Genomic DNA, 21146 nt, shown 5'->3' on the forward strand with positions numbered 1-21146 from the left:
TTCAGGTACGGCATATGTCCAAGACTCCCAAGGAAAGCCACAGGAAACTAGACCTATGGGATACATGCTTCCCTGGCAGTAAGCACTTTTGGCTTCAGTTTGGCTTATTTATGAGCAGACATGCACAGGATTGTGCTGTAATCCTCTAAACGTTCCTCTCGGTAAACTGTAAAGTGGCAGTAATATTTCAGCTCACCAGTGAACTATGCTAATAACACACTGAGCTGAAAAGCTTTTCCATATATATGCGGCATTTAGGAAGGTCACTTAAGCATCACCAAGAAAGGGAAGGCAAGAGTCGATATCAGCAGAAAGAATGACAAAAGAGGACCCAGTTTTGTATTATATTTGCATATTTAACATGTATGCAATTTATTTGCATGGATGCACTTTTACAAAGGAATATTATAATATAAATAGAAACACATTCCTCATCCAGGCAAGAAAGACTTTGACCAAACAACCTCGTATGCTTGCTGAGTCTGATATCTGGCTGTTGACTGCTGATTGGTAACTCTGAGACACGTCCTCTTCCTTCATAGTGGTCTTTAGTTTAAATTGGACTTGAATTGGACAGCTCTTCAAACAGAGGACTATCCACTGTGAAATAGAAGACATGGCTATTCTTAGTCACCGCTCTTTTGCTTCAGAAAGAGTTCCGTAGATGCTGTCAAGAAAAACACTGGCCACAGGGATATACTGGCATATTAATTTTGATTGTACGTCGTGGATATCAGAGAGGCGGGGTCTATGTAATAAATCAGTCTTGCTCCCCTCGTTCCAAATTTCCACTGGACGGCTAGTCAGCGTTAGGTATAATGTTGTTCACCTCCCACTGTACTTTAAAAAAACCCAAAGAAACAAGGCAGAAGCCTCTGCCTACTCTTTCATTTTCAAAGAATTCATTGTTATGAAATCAGCTCTAGTGAAATGTCTTCCTGTGCTAACTTCCCACATACAGTCCTGTGACTGCATATGCACAATTCTGTCCTCCATGTGTGCATATTTCAACAGGGTGTTTTTCTTTTGCCTTGAATAAAGACATCAAGGTATGTTTTTCACACATGTCAGTGGCTGGTGCCATCCTGGCATTTGTTTTTAAAGGAACTCCTTTACTTATTTTTGGGAGAGGGAAGATAAAACTGCTGTTTTTCAAAAATTGTGAATACGGTGATAACTAACTACTTTCAGGACTGTTCTTCAAAGATATTTCTAACTAACTGCTCTTTAAGAGCAACTTTTGAAGCTCTGGCTTATCTCTGCTCCACTTGTTTTGCTTCTTTCCTGTCCTTGATCATGCTCTTGCATTTGGTGAAGTGAGAAACTGCACTCTAGTTCTAACACAAACAGACATTAGGCCATAAGGAGAATGACTCTACTGAGAAAACTCTTGATTAATTCTATTGATTAGTGGCATGTGCCATTGATAAAACAATGTAATTTAAATAGGCAGGCTCAGCAGGAAGTTACTACGCTCATGGGTGTCATCGCCAAATTGAAGACCTAATCAGCCTTCTGTTAGGCAAGTTGTGGCTTTCTCAGCTCTCCAGATGAAATTGCAAGGTCAGCTTCTGCTATAGGAATATGCAAGCAATAATCCAGTAAGGAGTGTATTGTATCCTGTATATTAAGCATTTTCCCTCATCCTGTGATCTTAATTAGAAGTAGATATGACCTCTCAGCTATTAAACTGGGGAAACTGCAGGGAGGTTAACTTGCAAATTATATTTGCTGTGCTGTAGCTATGGAAAACCACACCCAAGAGCTTCCTGTCACATGGGCACAACTTTCTGCTTCAGCAGCCATGAGTGCAAATTGCACACATGTCCAGATAAAATGCACATTGCAATTCGTATTGGTGTGTGGCTGTTTCCTAAGTGTCTTCACTGCACATTCAATAGGATAAACCTTTGAATGTGCATCCCCATTTCTGTCTCCCTTCTGTCCCACCTAGATATCCTGAATACATACTCTTCTGTGCTACTTATTAAATAACTATGGAGGATTTCATTTTATTGGGAAGTGAGGCAGAGGATGCTATAACCACATAGAACTTTTGCAGTAAAATTGGCCACAGAGCTTTACTGACTACAGCTTATACTGTACAGCTTGATCCTGGCACAGAGTCTATATCCAGTCACTGAGCAACCAGGCTGCTGCCCAACAATTCCGCATCAGAGCCTGCCTAATGGAGGCAAAGTTAAAACTGACAGGCTCACCTCAGCAAGCGCTAATCATATCAGCCCTCTTAAAACTTGAAAGTATGGCAGGCATGCTATCCTGAAGCAGGCTGGAGCCCTGTAGACTCGGAACAAGATTTAAAGGAGCAAACGGCTACATATTTACTTACATGAAAGTTAGAGTCGGCCCAATAAAATCCATGGAACTTATGAAGAGGTTGACCCACAAAATCCCCACTGATTCAATACACCTACTTTAGGGAGATTTACTACTCTAGGCAACAGGATTTTTTGCCCTGTGTTCATTTCCAGAGAGGACCTGGTCCTCTCTTTTGAACACACAAAGAATGAGCAGCAAAGTGAAACCATCTTGTGATCAAACCTAATACAGCTGCAACCAGATGGAGAAACTAAGGTAAATATACCTGAACAATACTTGGAGACCAACAATGAATACTGTTAGGCCTGAATAATACTTTCTCTTTAAAGAAGGCTATGTCTTAGATACCAACCTCTATAGCTCCTGGGATCAAATGACCACATGATCAGGAATAATTAGGAATTAACTGTCTGACTCCTCCTTTGACTGTATGCCCTTCTGATGAATTATTCCTATAAGTCCTATTTTTCCTCTGAATCGGATAATATGTCACTTGATAGTTTAATGGCCTTAGTCCTAAATCTTATTTCCAAAGCAGTAGCTAAATACTGAAGGAATATAGGCAGGGAGAATATGCTGAAGACCCCTTCTAGACCCCTTTCTGAAACAGAGGAAGCCAGAAATGATTACTGCAAGACACAACTGGTACGTGGCCAGACAGATGGGATTCAATATTCTTCATGACATTGAGGACTCCCAAGAGAACACAATCCCTATGGAAATAGATCTTGTCTAGTCTCTTATGCCAAGGTGCTGAATCTCTGATCTTAAAAGCAAAGTAGGGCATATGTTAAATTGTTGCCAGCACTGGAACATGTCATGCAGAAACTGACCGATTGGCCAACAGCTGCACAACTGATCTACACTTTGGCGTCCCAGCCCCTCTGATGGACACCCCTTCCAAAGCAGTGCCCTGGCTTCCCTGCCCTGCTTCCTCTGAACTGTAGATCAGCTATGCAGCCATCAGCTGAACCAGCATGAACTGCCAAACTGAATATGTATTGCAGAATATAGATTGTATTACTCAACTTATGCAATGTGCATCAGTACTACGGTGGCTTCTTTCAGTCTGAAAACCCTCTTAAAGCTGTGAGAGCGTGACATTATCAGCCATTATATGGCCCACACCAAGATCTTGGAGAATGTCAAGTTCATTGGATTCTGACCAAGAAAGAATCACTGTTCCCAAACTGACAAAAAATAGGGCAGCACCATGGACAGCTCCAGAGACAAAGGCTGTAAGTGAGACACATTTGCCCGTCTTGCTCCAGCAAACAGCAGGTATGATGGCTGTTTAAAATATAGTTTGGCCTCTTCTAGATGATTAGTTTCATCTCCCTAATGACTGAGGGGGTCAACGCCTTCTTCTTTAAAGGACCTGGGCTGTAGAAACATGGTACCTTCACATCACCAGACTTCAAAATCCAATACAAGAAACAAGATTCCTCAGGGACACAGGGGGCTCCAGTCTTCTTGGAGAGCTTGGTTTTAAAGATAAGGAAATATAATCTCCCTCAGTAATTGAAACCTATCCCTTGTCAGCTAACTCAGGAACCCCAGCTTCTAAGAACAAGAGGTCAAGATCCTGGACCATTATAGTGAAGACGTAGGACATCTCTATTTGTTGATAAAAATTGTCACACCATTTTCCTACAGTTTGCTGTATTTGAATTTTCATTGTAAAATGTCAGCTAAAATTAAGATTGGGGCCAAACATCCAAGAATGCAATGCATGTATTGTTGGATTAATGGAAGTCTAAAAAGGATTAAGTATTGTGTTTGACTATAAGCACATCACTTCCACAACTGGACACAAAGGTAACCTGATTCTTATATTCGCTATTTCTTGTATTTCATCTAAGGATTTCAACTGAGTAAACTTGGCCTATCTCCCTATTTCTCCTTTTCTAATAAATCTTTGAAGTAAATTAGAAAAATAGGACTATGAAAAATATGCAAGAATCCAAAAGATGTGCAGAGAACTTCAAGGCTGAGTCAGGATTTCTCCAGCCCCAGTCCACTAAAACATGTTGGCTTGTGGTTCACACTACTTGCATTATATCACTATACCACCATTACATAAAATCCCAAAATAACATTCTTGGAAAAACAGAAAGTGTTTAGCAAATATTGAAATTCTACCAGACTACACCTCTCGTGAGCCTTCCTGGAGAGAACATTCCACAGGTAAGAGGCCACCATTAAGAAGGCCGTCCTGTGGTCACGTTGATACCAATGAAACCTATATAGAAAATTACTCTTTCTCTCACCCACTCCCATATTTCTCTAGCATGCCTCTTTCTCTGACAGTTCTATGAAACAAAGTATTAAGAAACAGTTCATCAAATATTTGCCCACTGAAGCCTGTCCTGTGTTCCAGAAATCTGCCCCAGAGAGCTATGAAACCAACCAAAGCAGTCTTTGGGTGGCAGGTGGCACAAAAGCCTATCAGGAGAGGGGTGGGAAAGGGAGCTTGATCATGTTGATCAATCATACAGGGCCAGTACAATGTTGAATCTAGGCCAATACAAGTTGCTTTCAGATTTTAGGGCAGAAACCATTCATTCTAGGTCACATTTTTCCAAACTCAGATTGGGTGGTGACATTTGCAAACCTAACCTCAAAGCTCCTTAATTATTTTTGGAACAAGCAAAATGCCTTTCGCTGACCGCGTTTCATGCCACAGTGCAGCAAAGTGAAAATTCCCAGTACCCCTCCAGCAGCTTCTGATTAAAGTAAAAAAAAAAGTTTATTAAGAAACTGACAGCTGCCACTTAGGCTTTAAAAACTGTAGCTGGAAATATGCTTACATGAAATTTGCTTTGAGCTGCCTGTCACTTCCAACAAGCAATTCCTTGTACATGCCTTGTAGCATGCACCATCTTCTTTGTACTCTGCTATGCTTTCCCAGTCATGCTAAAATTGCAGAGGGGAAGAATTCCAATCCTTCATGCTTTAATTAGGTTATGATATATTCTGAAGAAGAGCAAGGTCATAATTATATTGTGGAGGAAACACACACACACACACACACACACACACACTGCAATATTGTCAATACAAGTGCCTGTGCTACAAGAGTCCTGCTTAAATGCCTTCTGGTCTTCACAGACTTAGATAACTGTGAAAAGAAAATTGACAGCTGGATAATTTATAAAGTCTTTCTTTTCTGCAAGATTACATTTTTGAGAGACACAGAAGAGCAGGCCAGAACATTCTTGGAAGCATGAATAATCAGTATCTACATTTTCACTTCCAAGTTTTTTTTAAAAAAAATGCTGATGAAAAGGACAAGCATAATTCTCATTTATTTCTCAATATGGAAGATTAAAATAGGATTTTAAAAAAAGCTTAGATACTCTACATCCTTATTTACATCATTGTGATCACGATCATAATCATTTCCACTTTGTACTTCACTGATTCACTGCCATCATGCATTATGGTATGTCTTACTATGACTGCAAGCCCTTTGAAGATAATGATGTATCTGGTAAAAAATTTCCGTAATTTGCTCTGAATTCATGCAAAGGAGAATCACAGAAGTCTCCTCAACTATTGGTCCAATGTACCAAATGGAGAGAAAGAAGGGACATTACATATGTAGCTGTTCTAGTAGCTTCAGATTTTAGAATTGAATGATTACATCACTCATTTCGGAGCCAAATGAAAAAGATGGAAGCTTCCCCAATACCAAAGTGAATAGAAGTACAAAACACAGCCACATGATGACTGAGCTTGGGAGGTATTTTAGAAAATAGATTTGTGCGGACAACATGGTACTTGACCTTCAGGATGACTAAGCATAGGTGGTTGAAGTGCATTTGGTCTAAAACTATAGACACATGCCCTGCTTGTGGCCCCTTAACTTTTAACGTTTGTAACTCAGGATTGCACAGAGTTTTTGTGTATCTTGTCATGAATATTAAAACTTAAAGCAAAATGTATTAGTCAAGCTGCACCACACTCCTAGTAGGCATCTATTCTGTATCTGCAACCCTAATGGATAGGACCATGCCCTGACCCACAGCATTGTACAAGGGAAATAGACAAGAAGCCAGCAGATGCTCTAGCCAATATCAAAGGGTCCCAAAGGACAACCTGTCAAAGGACACACAGCAGCCTCCACCAAAGAAGCACAGGTTGAAATATAAGCTGTGATTCCTCCATAGAAAATGGCGCATAACATGTCATTTGCCAATCACACGCCAGTTGGGTTTGCAGCCAGAAGACATTTATGCCCTTGGATCATTAAATCAAATACTTGGGTGTCCCTCCCAATATATTCTGAGTTGTCAGCTTTAGTGCCTGAGCTATATGCTTTGGGAAGCAAGCAGAAGGCTGTTAACTCAGCTGAGATTTTCTGTGTACAGATACATGTTAAAGACACTGCACGATTCTAAAATATTTTTTTTCTGTGTGGTTTGTGAGCTGAACTATGCCTTGCCAAAACTCATACTCATATAGTTAATGTCCACTTAATACACCTGGATATTAGCTAAGTCTCCAAGTAATATGGGATGCAGCAGTGGAAATGTTTAGTATTCTTCCTCTGACCTTCTTGACTGGAGGTGTAAAGTCTCCACATTTGCACAAAGTGTAGGAATTTCATCAGTATGGTTAGAGCAAAACATTTAGCTCTACCTCCTGCTGTTATTGCTTTGTTCACACAGTGACAGGAGAATCTGAAGATGCATGAGGAAGAACCTTAGAATTCCTTACTTTCTACAAATTGTCTTTACACAGAACTAGTGTCCCTTCTCTTTGAGAAGCAAAGCACACCCCTATACAAACACAACAAGCACAGAACTGGCTGATAATTTAAAAGAATACAGACTATCCCTCTGATTTGTCTAACCCTTAAAAGTTGATGGAACAACCTGATTTTGTACAGTCTGCATCATTTGTGTTAAATGTGTGATTTGCATTTTTTTTCTTAACTTATAAAAAAATCCACTCTTATTCCCTTGTCACATCAACAGCAGCATAAATTATCTCACCCTCTTCTGGGGTGAGGGGAATAAACAGTGCAACTCTTCATTTTTGCATTTTACGTCCCTCGCCTAAACGACAGAGCACTATGGAGAAGTGAGAAAGTATGCCAGAATCTAACCTTTTGATTTTCTCTCCTCAGTGCAGTCCCTTGTGGCACAATAAATACATAAATAAATAAACAAACAAACAAACTCCTAGCTCTGGAAGAGATTCTGGTTTTTGGAGCAGGTTTTCACAGAACAAAGGGGTCTAATGGAGGAAGGAATACCGTCTTGCCCATCCCCACCCACTTTTTAAAATTTATTTAACTTATACGCTGCCCACGCTACCCAAAGGTCTCTGGGTGGCTTACAACATTGCATTCCACAGGTAGAAGTAACAGAATCCAACTAAAATACACTGTTAGATCCTGGAAGAGGTGGAGGAGAGAGAAAGAGAGAAAGACTGAAGCTGAGAGAGGGATGACTCCCTATCTGTATAAATTTTCAGCATTTAATCCACTGCCTTTTGGGAGGTGATAAGTACAGCTGCTTTGAACAACATTTCATACTGAATTACTGATACACATTATCAGGCTTATTGGCAGTTTAGAGAAGGTTTATCTGAGAATACTTAGTAGCTGTTGGAATTGGATAAATAATTATTTCACTCATTGCTGCAAGTTGGGAAGAAAACCCAATTTCTCATAACCCTTCAAAGAAAACAATTGTACCCAAATCCCTTTTTCATCTCAGGTTTCTAGTTAATCCTCTCCGCTGCCCTGCAAAGCCCTGGATTTCTCTCCAAGAAGCAAGTTTTATAATTAGAATATAAGAGAACAAAAATAAGTTCTTCATGACACGTACCATAATTTCACGTTCAGCAATAACAGCTTCTGCCTCAACAGTAAACTGGATAGATATTCAAAACTGAGCTAAATGTTATTAAAAATGTTAAATTTTCTTTCCCCAGTTGGAATCATCATATTTTTGATGCTGCAGAGAAAAGGCTAGAAAGTGGATTGCTAGTTGGCTAAGATGATGTACAGATAAGGGCTTTTCAGGACTTGTCAGTAGTTATCCTAGAAGCCTTATTCAGGTATTACAAAATTTGGTTTCACCAAGCTCGGAGGGAAGCACCTAACCCTGCCTCCTACATGGTCTCTTTCTGTATGCAGTGACATCTGAAGAAACTTCATACTTTTGTGTAGGCTCTACAAAACAGCAAAACTCCACAACTTCTGGCTTCTTGCTCGTGTATACAGTCTCTATGAGAGCAGGAACCTTTCCTCTTCAGACTCATAAGTCATCATGCGAAGAAAGTAATGGAGAGCTTGGGATTAGGCACTTATCTTTAAGTATGTTCATGACAACAAATCTTCTATTGCCTGAATAGGACTGATGTAGTTCACTGCGAGATTGCCCCCGGTCCATTTTTCACCCACACAATGAGGAATGGCAGACCTTTTGAACTGGACAACCACAGTCCAGGAATGGCTGAACTGAGGAAGAGATGTGTTTAGCTCTAGTCTCTTGTCATTTCATTCATTCCCAGCAGAACCTACCTCTTTGTAGGGGATCCTGTGGGAAGGAGAGAGACATCGCCAAAGAAGAAGTGAGGTTGATTTGGTTATCTCAAACAAAGTTTGCTCCTATCAGTTTGAAACTGGGTGCAATTCCAGACCTCATCAAGTAAATCATGGATGTCAATCTGTTAGGCTAATGTCCCAAAGGAATTAATTCTACACATGATAGAATTGTGAGGTTATAATGCCAGAGCCATTCACTTCTTTCTTTGTTTGTTGCAGCTCACCTTTGAATCATAGGACAATGAAGCTGGAAAAGGCCTAAAAAGGACATCAAGTCCAACTCCCTGTTCAATGCAAGAATCCAAATCAAAGTACAGTATATCGGACAGATAGTCATATTTTTTCTTGAATTCCTCCAGCACTGGAGCACTCACTACCTTCTAATTTGTTCCATTGTAGTACTGCTCTAACAAATAGGAAGATGTTCCTGGTAGTCAACCCAGACCTGGTTTCCTATAACTTGAGCCCATTATTACATGTCCCGCACAATGGAATGATCGAGAAGAGATCCTGCTTCCTCTTTATGACAATCTTTCAAATATTTGAAAAATGTTATCATATCTCCTCTCATCTTCTATTCTCAAAGCTAAACATGGCCAGTTCTTTCAGTCTTTCTTCATAGGGCTTGGCTTCCAGTCCCCTGATCATTCTTGTTGCCCTCCTCTGCACCTGTTCCAGTTTGTCAGCATCCTTCTTAAACTGAGGTGTCCAGCTCAATTGTTATCTCCTTCCAGTATGAAAAGGAGCTAGTGACAAGCACACTCTGAGTAAAATTCTGTAACCAGCTGTGTATGCACCTGACAGTTGTTCTGTCCAGCACACACCTAGTTAGCTTGCTAATCAGAAGAACATGTAACTAAAGAATGCTTTTTGTTGTTTGTAGCATCTCTTCCTAACTTTATCTCACTCTTACCTTCCTAATGCTATCCCTGCATTTCTTTGCTGCTTGCTTTACTCTTTCTTTCTAATCTGGCCCTACTTCCACTTCTTATATGTGTCTCTTTTTTTTGTTATCGTTTTCAGGTAGCATTTTGTGAAGTCACATTAATCTTTTTTGCTGTTACTCATTTTTTCCTTGTTGTACATCTTTCCCTTTTAGGAAATTCCCACCCATCTTGGACTCCTTTTATGTTAAGATCTCCTGCCATGAACACTTACTTATAATTTTTCAGAGTTTATTAAAATTAGCTTTCCTAAAACCCAGTGTACACATATGGCTACACTCCACACAGGTATAACAAGCATTGAAGACTTCGCTCTTTTGCCAGGCTATCCTTGAGCATTAAGATCTCCACCTCCCTTTTACCATCCTTTTTCATCACCCTTTTTACCACCTTCATTGCCATCTGTTTTGTTTATCCTGTTGGCTGTGTATTATTTTATTTTTTTATCATGTTTTAATATTACTGTTTATATTGTTGTTAGCCACCCAGAGTAGCCTGGTTGCCAAATGGTGTGGGGTATAAACAAACAAACAAACAAATAAGTAAGTAAATAAATAAATAAGTAAATATAACATGGTGTAACATGGTGACTTTCCTCACAGTTCTCCTTACTGCCACTTTATCCATCAAATGATCTCTATTGACTGGAATCAAGTCTAGGACCTAGGAATCCTCCAGCTTCTTCCTCTACTTTTTGTAGAGGATATTCATCCCATCAAGTTTCAGTTATCCCTAACAAGTCATATTTACCCTCCTGAATTAAGATTTCCAGTTCTTGTTTGTTTCTCAGACTCCTGGCTTTTGTATATAGACAGTGGAGATTGTCTAATTTGTGACCTGCTTTCCTTCATATGCTTTTATACACATTATTATTGGGTCTCATTAGAGCTGCTTGCTCTGGTCCTCATGTTATGCATAACCCTTTATCTGTCTTAACCTCTGAGCTTGTGTGTCCCTCCCCCTTTCAATTCAGTTCAAAGCCCTCCTCTTAAAGTTCTTCATGCTGAGGCTAAACACACTCCTCCCAGTCTTTCTGAAATGCAACCATCACTTGCCAGCATCTTCTAAGAAGTGTAGCTTACAGTCTGAAAACCCAAATCTCCCATGTTGACAAGAGCTTTGTAACCAGTTGTTCACCTAGAGTACTCTTCATTTTCTTTCTATTCTTCTCCTGAATACTGATAGGATGGACAAGAAGACTTACTGGGCCCCAAATCCTTTTCTTCCCAGAGCTTCCAAGTCTAATGAGATTTCTTTCTTTGGCTGTGTCATTTTCCCCCCACATGGATGAGAAAAAAGAGATATGTATCTGTGGGTTTTATGAGTGATGGCAATCCTTCTATCACATCCCTCATCCATCCTCCAGAGACACAGCATATCTGGCAGGTTCATGGATTTTCCTATCATATATCAGTTTCAATAGGGAATCTCTTTCTACAACTGCTCTTCTTCTTCTTCTTCTTCTTCTTCTTCTTCTTCTTCTTCTTCTTCTTCTTCTTCTTCCTCCTCTGGTAGGGTTTGGGTTCAGTGATTCTGCTTGGTTGAGCTTCAGCCTCTCTCATGCCCTCCTGCAGGGTCTCCATTATGTTTTCCTCTGAGTGCTATCTGTCAGATTGTTCTTCAATAGACTAAAAGCGGTTTTGCAGTTCTACTGGTGAAGAGTGTCTTTTCCTTCTAACTGTTACTCTTTTTCCATAGCGCTTCCTTCACTATGTTTGTTCTCTCCTAAGAATTCTCCTCCTCTGCTCTGTTTTGCTGTTCTTCCACCTCTAATGCCTCTCTTGGCTGCTTCTTGTTGAGAGTTCTGTCTATGCATTCCTCACCTTCTCTTACTTATTTAAGAGTGGCCACTCACCACTCCAGTTCGCTCACTTTTTCCTTCAGCAGTGCAAAGAGTGTGCTCTTGCTGCATGTGTATGCTGTGTTGTTCTCAGGTATGACTACAAAGATTGCACACACTTTGCAGGTCACCATAACAGGAGTGCCTCTTCCCTCCATAATTCCCATTACCTTTTTATTTTCTTCTTTATGCCTATGAGTGCCCTTTGCATTGTCTTGTCTGCCGTGAAAGATGCTGTACACTAATATATGCCTATAAACAGAAACCAAAACATTTGTTAGGAACATGCCCCTTGGCCTCCCCTGCCAAACCCCTGTTTGCTTTCCCTAGTCATTTGCTTTGGCCTCTCACTCCATGTGGTTTCTTTTAGTTTTATTCCTCTGCTGAGCTGTGTTAGGAGTCAGCGAACAGAATGTTTCCCTCAGCGCTCTCAGTTCCAGCTTGTTACCTCCTCTTCTTCTGAAGCTGATCACATGGTGCTCCTCAATAGGCTATGTCTTCAGATCACTCCAGGTTGATTCCCGATGTTAATCTAAGTAACTCACATCACTGCCTTTGTCGTCTTCACTAAAGAGGCTCTAGATATCTCTTAATGTGAATATAGTTTGTTTATTTATTTATTTACAGTATTTTTAGCCGCACCATTACCAGTGGCTTCTGGGCAGCGAATCTTAAATCCTTCATGCCTCCACCCTACTCCAATGATGATGGAGATGGAAGGATAGCAGATACTCATATGTTTCTCTCAGGTGACCTACTGCTGGTGCTGAATTGCAGTAGTACACAACAATTTTCCTGGCAGCAAACAAAGCTGTGAGGAGTTTTGATCTTTCGCTGTTGCAAAAACGAAGTCCAACTGCCAATTTTGGTATCACTCAGTATTGTCTGAACCTCACAGCTTCTTGTTAGATGCAGACTAGGCATTCATGCAAATAAATTATCTGGATTTTGGTTTCAGATAGCTATTGTTAATTGCACCTATCTTTTGATGCCACATTCGCAATGAGAACCATGCATGGAAATGCCTAATTATGGCATAGCATTCCATACAGGGCAGAATATATTGACCTATTACTACCGGAGGATTTAAACACACATAATTAGCAAGGACATGAATGATTTCGAGCTAAAATTGAAACCAATGTTATCTCAGATACAGTACACCACACACTCCTACCGCATTCTTTCATACCATATGTTCTCTGTAATTCTATACACTGTTGAAGGAAGCCCTGTTATGTTAAGGGTATGTTGACAGCGGTGACAGTAACGAAAGTGTGTGTTTTGCTCAGGGGGGATCTCTGGAAGCTTATTTTCAACTGTGTTATCACAATGAATATTCACCTAGGCAAACATATATTTGCATTCTCCATATGATGGATATTTATGACCATGAGGTTCTCCCCTGTCAAGGAAAATTACAGGCCTGAGCAGAATGGAGTGTATTAATGAGAATCCATAATGATCAGGTGTGTTAAAACTGAGTCAGGATGACTCAGCAGTGCTGATGCAACTCAGGGATGATGCAACTCAGGGATGATGCAACATGTACTCTGATTGGTTCTGTATATGTATATAAGTGTTAGTTGTACAGTCAGTTGTATCTTCCTGCTTGAAGATCAGTTCTACACATTATGCTGCCAGAATGCTGTAAATACCGCTGTAAGTACACATTGCTGAAGGAAATGCTGCTGGGCTGTGTGTGAGTTATTTCTGGACTGCCTGGACTGCGAATCACTCTGCTAAAACCACGATTTGCGCTAAGAAATGCTGACATCCCCACTATGAACTGGTGCTGCCTTTTAATATAAATATAAATATATAATTTATATAAATATATAAATTTATATAAATATAAATATAAATTAATTTGGACCGGTAAAGTTACACACACACGCACACACACACACGCGTGCACGCACGCACGCACACGCACACACACACATTATTCTTAGCTCATGTGTTTCCTTACGACAGTAAGCTTATTTCACTGAAAATGGTTCAGTTTTGTATTCCTTAATGTCTCTTTGTTGAAGTAGCAGGGAGACAAATGAAAGATCAACATTCCAATGTTTTTAAATGGGCTAAATGAAGCGATTCTCCATAACTTAATGATTTTTCCACTTTACGTGTTCCTAGTATAAAAGGATTTAAAAACTGCATTAATTCAAGGTGAAACTAACAAAAGCATTGATTTTCTGATTTACCAACAATATGAAGATTCTTCTTTTTCAGATGGCAGAGAAGAAAGCTGATATCCCAGCAGTCAACAAAACATTAGCGAGACAATATATAATCTTAAACCCACTTATTCACAAACAAACCTACTGAATGCAAATACAGAGTTGCATTTTTTTAAATGAATGTTTTGTTGTTTTTGTGTGATGTTAAGTCATCTCTAGCTTATGGTGACCCTATGAATGAGCGATCTCCAGATTGTCTTGTCTTCAACAGCCCAGCTCAGCTTTTGCAAACTCAAGGCTGTGGCTTCCTTTATAGAATGCATGACTTTCTATATAGAGGAGGAAAGGATCCCTGACATGCTGAGAACATTATAAATCTAAATTAAGGTTTAATAAAAAATAACTATTACCCAATCAGTCTTGTATTCACAGTCATTAATATGGATGAGACTGAACTTGCATTCTACCAACCAAAGCCCACCAAAAGCAGGAAACATGTACTAGATTTCAAGACCACATCTACAATTCCTCAAATTTTTCACTAGGCATTTGCAAACCTCTCAGTTTTGATGCTATCACATTTTTCTGAATTCCACTTCCATTTCCCCCCCCTGTCCTTTTCAGGTTGTGAGACTGATCATTTTGTCCCAAATGAAATTTGACTGTATTTCACTACCTTTTATTTTATTTTATTATACTTTTTTTTGGAATGTCTAAGCCTTTTTAAAGCATTATCCTTTATATATATTTTTAGCACTGACCAAAACATGTTTGTCTCTTATTGTCCCAAAGACATGCATTTTCACTTCCAGGCATTTATCTCCATACACTTCAAAAAGAAAATAAGGAAAAAATAATGTGATAGTATTGGTTAGTTCCCGACAAAGGGAAACTGAAAGCTATGGAGACATTTTGTTAATAGGTTTGCAGACCACATAATCAATAAATGAATTTTTCAAAAAAAGTTAATGCACATTCCCTTTTCATCTGTACTGTCCACTGGAGCAAGCATTATTTCCCAATGGGCACAGCCAGGCTAGAGGTGACTCTTTTATTCTCAGCACATAGTCTTCACCTTCTTCAACGCTTCCTCCCTCTATCTCTGATAAAAGCTTCACAAACATCTGAAGATCACTGATGCATGCAATGAGTGTAGGATTCGGCTCCCAAGCACAACAGATCCCTTCCACAGTTCTCCCACTGTATTTAAAGTTCTACTACTATTTAGAGTCTCCACAGAAAAGCTTTGGCTGGAAGCAGAACAAAGTAGAGTCTTGAGCTTTGGGTAATTGCTTTTCACAACATGAAGCACTTTATGTATGAGGCATGACTCTACTGATAATTTTATTAGCAGTTTGCACATTTATCAGGAGAGGAATTTAAACTGTCTCTGGACTATGTGGGGACTGTATGAGTGGGGACGGTTGGGGTGTGTTGATTTTTGCAACTGGAAGTGCTGAGAGGAAATACGCACATAGATACACACGCGCATGCACACACATACACTCAAACCCCTGAATGAGAATGAGCTAAGGTGAGCAAGAGATGCCAAACGCAACCAAAAAAGCATTCTTCAGTTATGTAGCAAAAGGACACATATAGGAAGTAGGAGGAAGTCCAGGCCGAAAAGGAAGAGTATAGATGAGTAGCAAAGAATTGAAGGGTTGGTGTTAGGAAGGCAAAAGCTGAGAATGAGTTCAAATTAGCAAAAGACATGAAAAGCAACAACAACAAAAAAACATTATTCATGTACATGCATAGCAAAAGACAGAGAAAAGAAATAGTGGCTCAGCTACTTAATGAGGATGGAGAAATGATATGAAATGACAAAGAAAAGGCAGACATGCTCAATTCCTACTTCAGCTTGTTCTCCCGAAAGAAAGTGTACACTCCTCCAGCCAAATGTGAAATACAAAGAGAGGGGATAGGATTGCAGCTTGATATTGAGAAACAAATAGTCAAGTATTGTAATACAGTGGTGCCTCGCTTGACGAAGATAATTCGTTCTATTGAAATCGCTGTTAAGCAAAATCCTCGTCAAGCGAAATGAAAATGCCCATTGAAATGCATTGAAAACCGGTTCAATGCATCCCAATGGGCTAAATACCCCAGCGTCCAGCGAAGATCCTCCATAGGGGCGGCCATTTTCAGTGCAAAAACTTCATCATCAAGCGGTTTTGTCGTTTAACGAGGTAATAGTTAAGCAAGGCACCACTGTATCTTATTACTTTAAGTTCAATTGTCGAGGGCCAAATGAATTGTATCCAAGAATATTGAAGGAACTGGCTGAATAACAATCAGAACCACTGCCTATTATTTTCTGGAAAACATGAAGGCTTGGTAAAGTGCCGGATGATTGAAGGACGACTAATGTCCCTGTCTTCAAAAAGTGCAATAAAAAAAAGGAAAAAGGAAGCTGGAACTACAGACTAGACATTGGCATGAACTGGAAAACTGGTGGTTCATGATAGTTTATGGCTGCTCACAAACTCCCTGGCAGTTGGTGGGAATGCTGTGGATATGATATATATTGATTTCAGAAAAGCTTTTGACAAAGTGCCCCGTGATATTCTGATTAGCAAACTAACAAATATTGGCTGGATAATACAACTGTCAGGGGGATACACAATTGAGTACAGACTCATGCTCAGATAGTGTTTATCAATGCTCCTTTTCAAAGTACGAGGAGGTAAAAGTGGGGTTCCACAAGGCTCAGTCATGGGCCAAGTACTCTTCAACATTTTTATTAATGACTTGGATGAGGCGATGGAGGGAATGCTTATCAAATTCTCAGATAACTCAAAATTGGGTGGAATAGCTATTACTCTTGGAAACAGAAAGAAAATTCAAAAAGATTTTGTCAAGTTTGAACACTGGGCTGAAATTTAACAGGGATAACTGCAAAGTTCTATACCTAATGGGGAAAAAAACCCAAACACAAAGTTACAAGATGGAGGAAACCTGATTCAGTAATACTGCAGGTGAGAAGGAGCTGAGAATCGTTGTAGATCAGAAGCTGAGTATGAACCTGGTGCAATGTGGCTGCCAGAAAGGCAAGTGGTATTTTAGGCTGCATTAACAGAAGTATAGTCTCCAAATCCCATGAAGTACTAGTTTTCAACACTGGCTCATCCTCATCTTGAGTACTGTGTCCAGTTCTGGACACCACAGTTTAAGGATGCCGACAAACTGAAACAAGTTCAGAGGAGGCAACAAGGATGATCAGATGAGTGAGCGCCAAGTCCTATGAGGAAAGTCTGAAAGAACTGGGCATGTTTAGCCTTGAGATATAATGGCATTTTAAAAATACTTGACAGATTGTCACATAGAGGAGGCAGGATCTGTTCTCAATCATCCCATTGTGCACAAGTTATAATAATGGGCTCACGTTATAGGAAACCAAGTTTTGGTTGATTATCAGCAAAAAAACTTTTTCTCTGTTAGAGCAGTATGCCAATGGAACCAATTACTGTACCTTGAGAGGTAGTGAGTACTCCAACACTGGAGGCATTCAAGTTAAATGACAGATGAGAGCCATCTGTCAGATATACTTTGATTTTGATTCCTGAATTGAGCCGGGGGTTAGACTTGATGGCCTTATAGCCCCCTTCCAACTCCATTATTCTATAATTCTACGAAAAGAGAAAATGTCAAATAGCCAAATGCAGACTAATATTTTAGTAAGTCCCTTGCTTATTTCAGACACTCAGCAGTTTTATGATATTAATTCATACATGTCAGAACTGCTGAATGTTGCAGCATCTCAATGAAGCATATGCATATACTGTAAATGCTGAGAGATTTGGGCAGCTTTCGCTTACCTTTTATACAGTAAGTCTTCCATTCTTATGGCATACATCCTTCATCCTTGGCATTCAATATCCAAAGCAGAGAATCAATTACATATATACCGGAATATAGATATTGGAATGTATGTTATGAGCTAATTTATAGGAATAGTGTATGATGAGGTCATAATAGAAGAGTGCGGCTCTAAGAACATGGAGTTAAAAGTAAGGCACATTCAGTAAGCCTGTACAGCTCATTATGCTGAAATCAGAAAGCAACAAAAGGCAAGTTTCCCTAGTAGTGTTTTGGAAAAGGCTTGTGTGAAACTTATTTATTTATTTCTGCAGCATTTCCTAGGTTTCAATTCCATGATCTAGAACAACCACAGAAATCCACAAAAGTTTCTAAGACAACCTTGTATTTAAGACTTGCAGATATAAACTAGTTGGGAATCTGTTGATCTACCCAAATGGGTGCTATGCATTGCTTGAAGTGAGATATTCATGCTGATACAAAATAAGCTCTCTTTCAACATGCACACAAAAACACACTTTCATCCCCGAGGCCAGGTGGTACAAGGGTTTTTCAATAACTAGCGTCCCTATACAAAGGGAAGTCAACCTGAGAAAATTGGACAAGAAGGGAGAATTGTCTGCATTCGTGGAATTATAGTTCCTGTTTTGGAAACAGAACCTCGGAGTTGGGTTGACATCCCTAAATTCCAAACACAAACATCTGAACCGTAACACGGTCTAAATTTTCTTTAAAACGGACCCCAACCAAGTTAGCAAATAAAACCTGATTTTATAGTTGATCAACAAGAATTACTACCCATAAAAGCAAGAAAGCATTATTATTTGCCTGACATGTACAACAGGTGGAACTTAAGTTAATCAGGATGATAAACTGGAAGTGAACAAAGAACTGTCTGGATCCAGGTTTACTATGCCAAGAAATCCTGATAGATATCCTGTTTCCCCCAAAATAAGACCTAACTTGAAAATAAGCCCTAGTATGATTTTTCAGGATGCTCATAATTTAAGCCCTACTCCAAAAATATGCCCCAGTTCAGTGAAACCCCACCCCTACCATTTTGCAGCATTGTGCAGCATCCAGAAGATGGCATGACTGTATTTAAATAAATGTAGATTGCTGTACATGAAAAAATTTAAAACATCCCCTGAAAATAAGCCCTAATGTGTTTTTGGAGCAAAAATTAATGTAAGATCCTGTCTTATTTTCACAACACATGGGCAATATAATATAATACCCTGTCTTATTTTTGGGGAAACACAGTACCTTCTACTTTCTGTATGAATGACAGACATTCATGTATCACTTATTTATTTACACTCTATGTGCAAATAAATAAGCGATATGTGTGTGTGTGTGTGTGTGTGTATTTCCTTTTGTATTATGATGACATGGTTTGTATATTCAGAATTACATACAAGAATAGAATCATGTAGAAGCCATTAGATCTTCAAATTTTTTAGAAAATACAGGAGAATCTCCTTAACTGATCAGCATCTGTGGATTCACTTTTTTGCTGCCTGAAAATATTAAGCAAAGAACCACAAAAATCTATCTTTATACGTATTTTCACTGTGTATTTACCAGAAGTAGACATTAGAGGGAGCTAAAGACAATGTTATCTATAGCATTTGCTACATCCATGTTTTTTCAGTGTCCACAACGGGGCTTCGAACCAATAAGCCATGGATATGATTTCAAACTTACTGGCTTGTCAGTTATTAGCTGGAATAAAAAGAAACAACCCAAACATTTTCCGTTTGGTTTTTTTTCCATTTCCAGGCAAGAGAAATTAAAATCCAGTTTACTGTCATCTTTTTCTTTCATTCCCAGATAGTCCGATAGCCAGTTAGATTCTTGCCTTTAAGCTATTTCTTTCATTGCTCGTGTGTTGTGATTCTGAAAAGGGAAGTCCGCCTAAGCTTCCCCCCTCCCTCCCAGAAAGGTGTAGGCTGTGAGAATCTAGACTGTTATTGATTGCACCTTTTTACTTAAGAATTAAAGCAGTTCCATCAATCTCTTTTGCTAAATGTAGACTTGCTCACATTACTGGATAAAAGAGGGTTTTGGGAGTAGAAAGACAAAGAAGCGACAGACAGGTACTGGTCAGATTCCAAGGCTATAGAAGAAATAGGACTGCATGTGAATCAGCAATATGAAAGCAAAATTCTGTTTGTTTCCAAAATTAAAAAAGATGGTGGCAAAAATAATAATCATGTGCTGTCAAGTCATGGCGACCCTTTCAGGGTTTTTCCAGGTACAGCGTACTCAGAAGTGGTTTACCCTTCCCTTCTTCCGGGGGCGCCCTGGGACTGTACAGCTGGTTCAAGGCCGCACAGGCTGGCTCTACTCACAGGAACCATAGTGAGGAGCTGGGACTCCCAGCCTCTAGCTTCACAGCCAGGTAGCTAAATCTGATTAAACAATTACTTTAAACAACGTATATGGGTGAATTTGGAGACAGTTTGTTAGTCATATAACTTCTTTTGGTGTCTGCTTTGCAAGTACTGTAGGTCAATGGGGGTTAAGCTACAAGGCACCAAATTTAGAGTGTGTGGTGGCAGTCCTGCCCTGTGGTCATGACCCAAGGCAACGCTAACCATACAGCCCATGTTGACTCATGTTAACTCATCACTAATAGTGGGAAGCAAAGCACCATGCCCCCATTGCTTATCCACTCCTCATCCTGACTTCCTGATTGGCTAGAAAAAAATATATTCAAACCTCCATCATGTGCTGCCAGAGAAACAGGAAAAACAGCAGCCACATTTCCTGGATCAGGGAGCTTTACCATCTACACAGCACTAGCTCCTTTTCTTGAAGGTAGGTTCCAGGGCAACGTACCTAGAACCAAGGGTTGATGGGAAGGGTAGCCTCTGAGGTCCTCTGTTTCAGAGTGCAGGCATCCTTGGACACTACCATTGCCCTTATGTAACTGCTCCCTCTTGTTTCTCTGGCAGCATGAGTGGAAGTTTGGAGGCAGCATTTTTTGCCTGCTTAATTTCAAAAACTGGCAAGCCAATTGCATCTGATCAGCAGCATTACTAAGATAAAGGGAAAGGTTCCCCTTGACATCTAGTCCAGTCATATCCGACTCTACGACGTGACGCTCATCCCCGTTTCCAAGCCATAGCGCCAGCGTTTGTCCGAAGACAGTTTTGCGTGGTCACATGGCCATGGAATGCTGTTACCTTCCTACCATGGTGGTACCTATTTATATACTCACATTTTTACATGCTTTCTAACTGCTAGGTTGGCAGGAGCTGGGACAAGTGACGGGAGCTCACTCCGTCACGTGGATTCGATCTTATGACTGCTGGTCTTCTGACCTTGCAGCACAGAGGCTTCTGCGGTTTAACCCACAGCGCCACCACATCCCCTACTTACTAAGATACACCATGTTTAAAATACAGAATCTAAACTTTTGACATCAATGCTTCAGCAATAGGATCCAT

General features: G+C 39.9%; 1 protein-coding gene across 7 annotated transcripts in view; it reads right to left on the bottom strand.

Annotated features, from left to right (window-relative positions):
* NLGN4X (neuroligin 4 X-linked) overlaps window positions 1-21146 on the bottom strand; it is a 223921-nt gene that overhangs the window by 81241 nt on the left and 121534 nt on the right. The window lies entirely within an intron of this gene.

Source organism: Pogona vitticeps, chromosome 3 (genome assembly GCF_051106095.1).
Source record: "Pogona vitticeps strain Pit_001003342236 chromosome 3, PviZW2.1, whole genome shotgun sequence".
In the NCBI taxonomy this organism is placed as follows: domain Eukaryota; kingdom Metazoa; phylum Chordata; class Lepidosauria; order Squamata; family Agamidae; genus Pogona; species Pogona vitticeps.